This window comes from Sapajus apella, unplaced genomic scaffold, assembly GCF_009761245.1.
Source record: "Sapajus apella isolate SASKATOON/1434 unplaced genomic scaffold, GSC_monkey_1.0 scaffold20, whole genome shotgun sequence".
Taxonomy (NCBI): Eukaryota; Metazoa; Chordata; class Mammalia; order Primates; family Cebidae; genus Sapajus; species Sapajus apella.
This window is the reverse complement of record NW_022436960.1, coordinates 12,670,712-12,681,446: the sequence shown is the minus strand read 5'-3', so window position 1 is coordinate 12,681,446 and position 10,735 is coordinate 12,670,712. Positions and strand designations below refer to the sequence as shown.

The window sequence follows — 10,735 nt, the reverse complement described above, 5'->3', positions numbered from 1 at the left end:
AATACTCCAGAGACTTCGAGTATTCTGGACATTGGGGCCCTCAGACCTGGGTTGATTTGTTCCATTCTCTCCTTTCCCCAGGAGACTGCTGACGCCTGGGGGAGCCAGGTAACAGGCAAGACCACCTCCTTATCCCAGACTGGGCTTGCACCAAATGCTCTGGGTGGAGCCTCACACACCTGCACTCTCAGTCCTTGGTAAGATGCACTCACCCAGTTGAAAGGGGAGCAGGGTGGCCTCCGGGGCCAGGGCCCAGAGCAGGTGTCCGTGGATCTGTGCAGGGGAGAGAGGCCTGCCTTGTCTCCAGGTCAGCAGCCCCCAAGAGCCTGAGGGTTTGAGACTTTGTGATTCTTGGTAGATCTGTTCTCCTTCCTCTTGAACAAACCAACCTTGGCAACATGAGTGCCAAAGGCTAACCTGGCAACCTCTCTTTATCTGAATGAGCTTGTCAATCAATGCTGAGGCTGGCGACTCAGGCATGTCCTGGGCTCAGGGCAGCTGTGAGTGCAGGCATGCTACACAGCAGGAAGAGACACATCCAGGCAGGTAATAGGTAAGACACAAAGACTTCTTTCTAGTTAAGAGCAAAAGAGAAAGGCGCCAAGTTCAGTGGATGCCGCATGACCATCGAGACCCAGAGCGCGGGCCGTCTGAGCCCCAGAGAACGGTGAGAAATTCCACGTGTCCATTAGAGTGGAGATAAAGTTCTCTAGGGCAGTGTCGGCCCTGAGGAGTTCAGAGAGCTGATCTCTTTTACCTCCATCCCCACCCCCATGTCAAGAAGGCAGATGCTGGTCTCCCATTTCACAGATAGGAAGAGTGGACATGAGACCTTCAAAAGTGATGGAGTCAGGATTCCTGGTGGGTTGGCCACTCACTGCTCTGTGCCCTTGGTGAGTCCCTTCCCCTGTCTGGCCTCCACTTCCCCAACTGTAAAAGGGGGTGATTACAGGAGGGCATTTCAATGGAACTCTCAGTTTGCAACGCCTTTAACTCTGGTGAGTGTCAGGTCCAAAGGTTTCCAAGGGCCTCAGCCTTGATGCTGGGAGAGACTTCTTACAGGATATTCTCCCTAGACCTTTAGGCTCAGTGATTTAAAGTCAGTCTGAAGGTCTAGACAACACATAGGGTTAACACAGCCCAAAGAGAACCCCCAAGCCCTCACTGGGGAGTCTCTGGGACCAGCATCGCATGGTGGAAAAGCAATTCAGGCCTGAGGTGGGTTGGAAGCAGCAGGCCCAGTGGGCCCAGAATGCCACATTCTGAGTGACAGCCATCCCCTCTGGCTGAGTTCAGAGGCAGGCGGTATAGAGGAGGGAGTGCTGAGGAATTAAAGGCAGCAGCAGGGCTAAAATCCAGGAAGGTGGGAAGTAAGGAGCAGGAATTCGGGACCAGCATCTGAGAACACAGAAAAATCCAGAAAAGTGAAAACGAAAGGCTTGATCCGGGCTGGAGAGCAAAGCAGGAAGGCAGTGGAACCTCAGTGCGAAATCACACTGGAATAACGGGGCAGAATCTCTAAGAATACATGGTTTGGCTCGAGTATGTCAGATGTTAAATGATTTTAGATCATAATTACTAATGAGAGACTGAACTGTACTTCCTGTAATTAGTCATCGAAGACTCCAAGACAGAAAACAGGAATAAACACAGCATTCATTTTTTCCTTAAGCTGAAGCAAAGGAATGCCTGGTGACAAAAGGCAACGCATGCTCACACTTCAGAGCCTGCCCTGGGCTCATGAAGCTCCTGGTCTGTGGTTTTCGTCCTCGGTGAGGACGGGGTGGCCTGATGCCATGCCTCCCTGGCCAGAACTGGGAAAAATGCTGCAGTGGTAGGAGAAATCCAGCGCCAAGCAGAAAATGTCTGCAGAGACCATCCCTGAGCCAAATGATGTTGTTTTGAGCGAGAGGGTTGCTGGGGAGAGGTGGGCAAGGCACCAAACAGGAGTCACGCGGATGGATGGCAGAGGTTCTTCACTCCTGGTGACATTCCTTTTCCTCCAAGGAGGACATGGATGCCCAACAAGGAGAAAATGTTATGAGCTTAAAAAGCGCAGTTTCAAAAGGATGTGAGGAAATAGCTTACATCGTAGGAAAACTTTCAACTACCTGGCTCTTACCCCGTATCTGTTCCACCAGTACCTCCCCCGACTCCATCCTCTCCACTGGGTTTGCCCCTCTGATGGTATTTGACAGGCTCGTCTTTGATTGGTTATTGCCACCACTATCACCTGCAGCCTCAAAAACAAGGTGGCGGGCACTGCAAACCCAGTGAGACCCACGTGGTCTCCCTCTAACCTCCCCAGAGCTGCCTGCCCTCCTTAAGGCAGTGGTGAAAGCCATGAAAGGGCCTTGGTGCCGTGGAAAGCGAGGGAGGCTGTTTTCATCTAGGTTTGCGGTAAGGGTGGAGGCAACAGAAGAAGCTCCCTCACCCTGGACCAGGATGGGAAGAAGATCCTGCCTTGCACGGACACCATGATCACAATCTATGGAGGGAACCACCTTACGCACGGCTGAGGATGTGTCCCAAGTCACCATCCAGGGACGAGGGTGTGTTCCAATACACGACTGGCGAGTGACTAATAGAAACGCCACTGCCTGAGAATTCACCTGACCTGAGGGAGCAGGGCTTGGATATCTGAGCTTATTATTATTATTTTTTCCAAGCAGGAAATGATACTTGTGTGACACACAGGGGTGAGAGGACCAGGTTGGTCCTAGGCCGGGGTGACAAGTCCCCACGGCTGCCTGTCCCATTCCCTGGTGCTCCCAAGGGCTGAGGCTGTTCCTTTCTTTGTTCATCTGTAATGCTGGGATGCTGGCAGGAAAGCTCTGGGCTGAAGGGCTAAGTGATGGTAGTGAATTTGGGCCCCAGAAAGGGGCTCCTCACGCAGAGGGGGGCTGCTGTCTGGACTTACTCGGCCCCCATCTCTTGGCATCTGTCATGTCAGCATGCCGGACTTGGTGCCCCAGCCCACCTGGGTGGCCGTTTCAGCTTTGGGGTCAGGCCTTGGGGACTGATGTCTAGCCTACAGGGCAAGCTCCTCTGTGGAGGAGGGCGAAAGAGAGCACAGGGGGTCTGGCCCAGGAAAAGTGCAAATCCTTATAATTCATCATTGTGGTTTCTGGTTAGGAACTCAGACTCTAAAGAGCATGATGAGTGTGAGTCTGTTTCTCAGAGGGGAATCCTCTCTGAGTGAACTGAGAGAACTGAAGGGCCAGGCCTTAGAGTCCTGTGAAGCCAACAGACAGCTGCGCCTGGACGTGGCTGCCCTTAGAACACGCCTGCGCCAGGACACACCTGCACCTGGACACGGCTGCACCTGGACACGGCTATGCCTGGACACGCCTGCGCCTGGACACGGCTGCGCCTGGACACGATGCCTGCGCCTGGACACGCCTGCCCCTGGACACGATGCCTGCACCTGGACACGCCTGCGCCTGGACACGGCTGCGCCTGGACACGGCTGCGCCTGGACACGCCTGTGCCAGGACACGCCTGCGCCTGGACACGATGCCTGCACCTGGACACGCCTGCGCCTGGACACGATGCCTGCACCTGGACATGCCTGTGCCTGGATATGCCTGCGCCTGGACACGCCTGCGCCTGGACACGCCTGGCCTAGACACGCCTGGCCTAGACATGGCTATCCTCAGGACATGGCTACCCTCAGGACATGCCTGCACTGGGATATGCTTGCCCTCAGGCAGGTGCCTGCCCCCTGAGCCTCTCTCAGCTGTGATTGCCCATGTGGACAGAGAGCAAGCAGCCAGGGATACACATGTGGCCAGGAAAGACTCTGCTGGCTCCAGCAGGGCACTGTTCCACAGCAGCCCCCGTCGAAGGATAGTGACACCCATGTCTCCCAAATGGGGTACAGAGTCTGATAAGGAAGAGTGTGCTTGAGGACAACAGAGCTGAGTGTATGAATTCAGGGGTGGGGGTGACTGCCTCCACCAAGGGCCCTTGAGCATAGGGCTCTCCTCCAGCCTTCTCCCATGCTCGGCCCTGGAGTCAGCACTGCAGATCAGTGTGGGGACCTGGCTGTGCCCAGCACACTGAGCGAGAGCCCCACTTGCAGACTCACAGAGCCTCCCTGACACCCGCTGTGCTAGAAGGCTCCATTAATCAGCCTGACCAAGCCTCCGTGGTCTCATGTGAAATCACATGGCTGAATCATCTAGTCCTGCCTTGAAGTGATTTCCCATACTCCTGGTCAGCAAGGGTTGTGCCAAGGCCAAGCCAGCACACACCCAAAGCCTCTGCACCAAGGCAGGAGCCCTGGCTGGAGAGACACAGCTGGTTCTGATGACATCTGCTCAAAGTCCATGTCAGGGAAGCCACCTGGTGCTCTGGGGGCCTTGTCTGGAAGAGGGGATCAGGATACCTGACTGTTCTGCTTGTAAGTATTGCTCTGTTCTCTCCTGCCCACTCCCCCACCTGTCCCCGACATGGTCAGTGCAGGAAACTGAGCTGTGTGAAACATGGGGCCTCCCCTCGAGGAGCTTCCAGTCAGAGGCAGATCTGCGACCAAAGACTTCCCTGTTGGTTCACCCAGGGCTTCAAGAGAAGGGAGTCAGGGACTGAGGGCCCCTCTGTGTGTGGGTGGTGGTCAAGAAAGGCTTCTCAGAGGAGGCAACACTTAAGCCAGGCTGTCCTCCAGGTTGGGGACCGGCACCCACCCTGACCACGGGAGGGGCCCATCTCCGAGGAGCAGGGAAGCCCAGTTCAAGACCCTCTGAGACCCACCAGAAGTGATGATGCTTTCTGTCTCTGCCTGAGAACGAGTCACCCAGGGGCCTCCACCAATGCACTCCCCCACCCTTTTCCACCTCAAAACCCAGGCCCTGGCTCTGCAGAAACAGGCCGCAAGCCACACTCAGAAGCGAAGCATCGTGCTCACGGCCGACCACGCGCCGAGATACATTCTCATTTTGGCTCCTCCAACCAGTGAAAGTCAGTCACACTGGTGCAGAAAGGGAAGCTCCACGGGGCCAGGAGATGACTCACTCCCTGTCACACAGACGAAAAGGAGCTCCCAGCCCAGGTGCGACCCGGATTACGGCGACACTCAGAGCTGATATTCACGGGATGCCAGGCACCCTGCTAACTCATTTAACCCACACAGCAACACCACCGGGCACTGTTATTACCCCCGTTTCACTGTCGAGAAAAATGGAAGCAGAGAGATGTGGAGGGAGTTATGTCAGGGTACGCAGTTAGTAAGTGACAAAGCTGGGACTGGAACCCAGGCAGGTGGCGCCAGCACCGCGCTCCTGACCTTTGCGCCGTCCTGTCACTGAAGTTCTGGGCTCCTAAGGGACCACACCAACATCCAATCTCACGACTTTCTTGTTCTGCTTCTGCTCCTAACTTATAAGTGACCTGGGGCAGGTCACCAAGAGGAGGGTCCCCATCAGTAAACAAGAAAGTCCCCTCTCACTGTGTACTTGGAGAGCACACGCAGCAGATACAGCAGATGAGGCTCCAAAGTTCTTTGTAGAGAAAAGTTATCCTTTTGCCAAGTATCAATAATTGTTGAAAGGGCTTCACACAGCTATCGAAGACGTAGAAAGCATCAAGCAGCTATTGAAGGGTATGTCACTGGACAGAAGACACAGCAGAGGTGGAAGACTGAGCCTCTAGTAGGAGGCAACCAGTAGGAGGCACTACTTTGTCCTCGGCACTGTGAGTTGGAACTGCAGCTACAGTGAGTAAAGGGCATAGGAAAATGAAGGCTTGCACACTTTCCAGGGGCCTCTCGGCAAGCACACAGATGCAGCGGAAGGCTGGGCACTCAACACTTCATAAGCCTTGCTCCAGAGAAAACAAAAGGTACTCTCCTCAATTTGGAAGGCATTTTTTAATTATAAAGGAAAACAAACTACAATTAACAGATGAAAGGGCCTTCTCACTAGACTGTCAGGAAGCTTCCTTTCCTGCCAGTCACTCTTTCTATGTATGGAAAGAAAACTGATACTTCGGATGAAAGAGATCCATTTCTAAAGATGGCCATTTGAAAGAGGAAGGGTATTTCGAGTCTATTTCATCAGCTTACTTGTGCCTGGGCCTTATCCAGAGGAACAGAAGGGATCAAAAGATGTCTCTTGAAGACGTTTCTCCGAGGGAAAACTGCGGATATGCTGATGCGTGAGCCTGTCCTGCCTGTCTGGACCCGGGTGGCCCTCACTAGGCTGATGGATAAACTGGACAGACACACAGACACCTAGTGCCAGTCTCTAGAGGAGCCCCGGGAAATCCATCATCCTCAGGCTGAATCTCTCCTCCCACAGGGACACAAATTGGAAAACACGGTGCTAACTAATAAAATAGGAGACAGTAATTTTCCCCAAATCTCAATGAACAGATGGACAATTTAAAAGATGGCAGAGAAAAACACCAGTGTTTTATAAGTTAGCAGTGCCAGGCAAGCCACAGCTCACCTCTTTCCCCAATTCCAGCCCTCTCTGCCATCCTTCCAGCTCATCATGCCGAATGGGATGAGATGTTTTCACACAGCAAACTAGCATGTCAGCTGGAAGACAGTTTAAAGAAAGCTCCGACTTCAGGCCCCTCTTTGAACTTCAGAAGATTTGCCTTCTCAGAGTGGTGTCGTTAGTCAGCAGTGTCGTTAGTCAGCCTTTGGAGCTGTTAAAACAACTGAAAATGTAGTCATAATCCATAAGACATATCCACTGCACCCCACATCGCAGTGCCGTCCTCCCAAACCTACAATCAATCTGCTGCGCCTTTGGGTATTTCATAATAAAATGCATTTTTCAAACAGCTCAGCCAATCTCTGCAAGTCGTCTGCTACTAATGTCGTCCCTTGAAATAGAACGGCAGCGCCACTCCTCAAGTTTTTATATTTGATGTTATTCCAGATTTCTGATGTTTCAGAAAACATAAGATCATAGAGGAGCTCCTCAAAGGCAACCTGTGTATAAAACCTTTAGCCTGCAGCCATCTTGATTGAACTAAGAGGTTTTCTTGTCTCAGAATCCATCCACAGGAGACAAATGAGCACTTCTGAGCCCACCACGCCCCAAACAAAAGCCTTCTTCTATTATTAGGTTGACCCCTTATGGTAACCTGAAAAATGTGTTTTTCCACTGAGCAGCACTCCTGGTCCAAGCTCCCTGCCAGATGCTTCCCATGCTCCACTCCACTTCAACCCACCACCTGAGGGCCCCTCCGGATGAGGCACGCAGCCCCCAGTGCACTCTTTGGGCCAAGTGCCTTGGCCCAACCCCGGGCTGCCCCAGTCTCTCCTCCCCATCACCTTCCCCTTCTCCTTGGCAAGCTCCACTTGTGGTCTTTCATCACTACTTCCTCCGGGGGAGGGCGGGGCGGGTGAAATGCAGCCCCTCTGCCATTTCCTTGCACAGGGCCGATGGCTTTCTGTCTCTTTCCAGGCCCTCAGCCTTGTCCTAGAAGCTTCATTTAAGGGGATGGCCCCTTCATGCTTTTAATCTAGATTTTGTGGCTTCTCAGCATAGGCTGTGAAATATCATGGCCTCTGTCCTAGCCTTGGGGATGCTCATCCCGCAGTTCTCCTCCTTCCCCACTGTGGTGAGGGGTGGTGCTCCATCTCACTGCTGTCCCCTGATGCCCTTCCCATGGTTCTCAGGGCATGGTCTCTCTCTGGCTCCTGGTCCCTCTCAGCTCACAGGCCTCTTTGAAGCTGCCTCACCTCGCCTCACTCCCCTTGCTGTCCATGCCGCCAAGCCCTGGCTGACCCCCACCATCTGCTTCTGCTTCACACCTTTTCTCGCCTGTCAAAGGGACTGGAGGCGGACCTGAGGCTCCTGCTAATATTCTCCAGCACACATTTGTTCCCCAGCAACACTTCCCCTCCCAGCCTTATCAGCTCCCCTCCACGCAACCTCCTTGGCTCCCTTCCACGTTCTTTTCTCTCCTGAAAGCCCTCGTTCCCTTCTTACTTTCCAATCTCACACTTGCCCTCAAAAGCCCCGGCTGACATTATCAGAGGGCAACTAGATGTCCCTGTTTGCATAGTATGTCCCTGTCCTGGTGATTCCGTCCTTGGCCTCAGAACGACTGTCCAGGGATGCTGGTTCTCGGCTCCTCGGACCACTATGAGCCACACTTCTCTCCTCTCCCCCACCCCAGAACATAGAATAACTGGTTTGGAAAAAGTTGCTCTGTTTTGTTCATTCATTTTGCATACTGGGAGCTAAAGGCTTTTTAACATAGCACACGAATAAATGTAAATTTATACACTTATGCAAAAATAATATAAAAATATGCCTTTAGATTTTCTGGAAAAAGTCTGGTCACTCTCTGAATTCCTCCCCTTGTCAACAACATTGCTTTGTCACTCCTTATTCCTCTAGCATGTTGCTCCCTGAATACCTGCCCGTCCTCAATAATCTCTGCCTCCCCTGTCTTGTGCTAACTCGCTATTGCTAATAAACACATGATTTCTCTGTTCCCTTCTCACTATATATGAATTTAAACACATACCTGAAGGCTAAAACGATTAGAAGACTGTCAGTTTCCTCTGGGGTTGAATTTACATTTCTCTTGTCAAGTCTGACCTCCAATCTACTGTTCATGAATACTAAACTCTTTCTTCCCTTTTTTTTTTTTGAGATGGAGTCTCTCTGTCGCTGGAGTGCAGTGGCCTGATCTCAGCTCACTGCAATCTCTGCCTCCCAGATTCAGGCGATTCCCCTGCCTCAGGCTCCGGAGTAGCTAGGAATACAGGCATGTGCCACCACACCCAGCTCATGTTTTTTTGTATTTTAGTAGAAACAGGGTTTCACCATGTTAGCCATGATGGTCTCGATCTGCTGATCTCTTGATCTGCCCACCTCAGCCTCCCAAAGTGCTGGGATTACAGGTGTGTGCCACCCCGCCTGGCCCCATTCTTGCTTTTTAACAATACTAACGGGTTTGTATTTCTGCTTAAGCCGTAGGCCTCTCGCAAGCTGGTGATCTGGTGCCTGCTGCCACTTACAGCTCCCAGCATAACTGTTCTCTGCCATCACCAGCAGCCGCCTGACCACCACCTGTGACAGACAACGAGGTTTCCTTCTTCCCAGCAGCCTCCTTGACTGCTGGCTCTGTGCCTTCCTCTCTGAGCATCGGGGCTGCTGCAAGCACTTTCCACCCTCTGGGTTTTTTTCCATGACCCACGACCTGTCTCACAGTTGGCTCCTTCCCTTGGAGCCTCCATGGCTGGCTCTTTGATGTTCCCTGGGGCTCTGTTCTTCAAACTCCTTCTAGTTTTGACCTTCTGACCCTGGCCTGCCTGGCCTGGGGCAGGCCTCGCTGGCTGCCCCCTCGCCGCTCTCCCTGTGTGCCAGGCAACTGTCAACGCTCAGCTCTGTTTCCGCTGCCCTCTGCCACACAGGTCAGGGGCCTTGCCTCCTTCCTGGGGCTTGACCTGGTAAGACAGCCTCTCATCTCCCTGCTGACACCTTCCTCTTAACTCGGGGGCCTGCAAACCAACCCGCCTTCCGTGAGGGTAGTGACAGAACCTTTTGTGACTTAGCAAGAGATGTCAGTTCTTGGGTTTAATCTGTCTCTGTGATGTACTGGTGCGAATATTATCCCCATTTAGACAGCCGAGGAAAATGGGGCATCAAGAGGGTGAATAACCTGCCAAGGCCCCAGAGCGAATGAGGGGCCAGAGCTATGATTCTCACCCGAGCCAGCCTGGCTCTGGGGCCTCCTCCTGGGCCTCTAGCATAGATGTGAAGGCCCCTTCATCCCTTCCATCCAAAGCCACAGAAACACAGCTTTCCTGTGTAGCTGTAGGGCAGAGGACAGAGAGGGAGTGTGATGTCTCAGGGATGAAGAAGAGCCTGTGGGGTCTGGTAGCTGCCCCTCTACAGGCACCAGAGGGTCCTGCAGAACCAGTGGGACGGGGACCTGCCCTTGGCTGCGTGGGGCTCCCCCCACTGTGGGCTGGGCTCCTGGGGGCAGGCTGGGGAGAACACAGGCCAGGTGCCTCATTTAGAAGATGCCCAAGAAGGAATGTTCAAGCCACCCTTTGGGAGTCACACTGATTGGTCACTAGGCAAAGTTTCTGACTGCGAGGCTCCAAACTCAAAATCAGTAGTCTCATTCTTATCAATCTGCCTCAATCTGAATGGTTTTTCAGTATCTCAGGACACACTGGGAGAGGTTTTAATCGTTCATTATTACGACCCCTTTCTGCTGGCAAGACCTTCAAAGCAGCTCATGTCTCCCGGCCTTGGAAGGCTCAGTCATTGCCCCGGCCTCGCTCACCAGCTCCCTGGTGCTGGGTCAACTGCTTGCTCCTTTCAGAAAGGAAAGCATCTGGCATTTGTCAGGTGTCTCAGGTGTCTTGAAAAGCTCCAAAGGTGAAACAGAAAACTCTCCTGGTGCGATTTTCCTATTTGATCTTTTGTCTCATGTGTTCTCCTTGGGGATGAACAAGAAATACTTCCCTGAATAATTCATAGGCCCCGAGATGGAAACATGCAGCCTCTTTTTAACACAACGCCTGGGGACGTGGTGGGGACTGCACCTCTGCTGGATGCTCTCAGCAAGCACAGAGATCTGAAAAGCTCTTTGCAAATTCCTCTTATAATAGTGAGACAAAAATTAAAAGCTGTGCCGTATTTTTAATCAAACAGACTAATGTTTGGACACTACGTAAAATTATTTATAAATCCGTGCGTGGCTACAGAAAACTCACAATGGGAAATTAGAAAAAATTAAGTAGTTGTAATTACGG

At 52.5% G+C, this 10,735-nt stretch overlaps 1 protein-coding gene across 9 annotated transcripts in view; it reads right to left on the bottom strand.

The window, feature by feature from the left end:
• TTC7B (tetratricopeptide repeat domain 7B) overlaps nucleotides 1–10,735 on the bottom strand; it is a 260,937-nt gene that overhangs the window by 25,771 nt on the left and 224,431 nt on the right. The window lies entirely within an intron of this gene.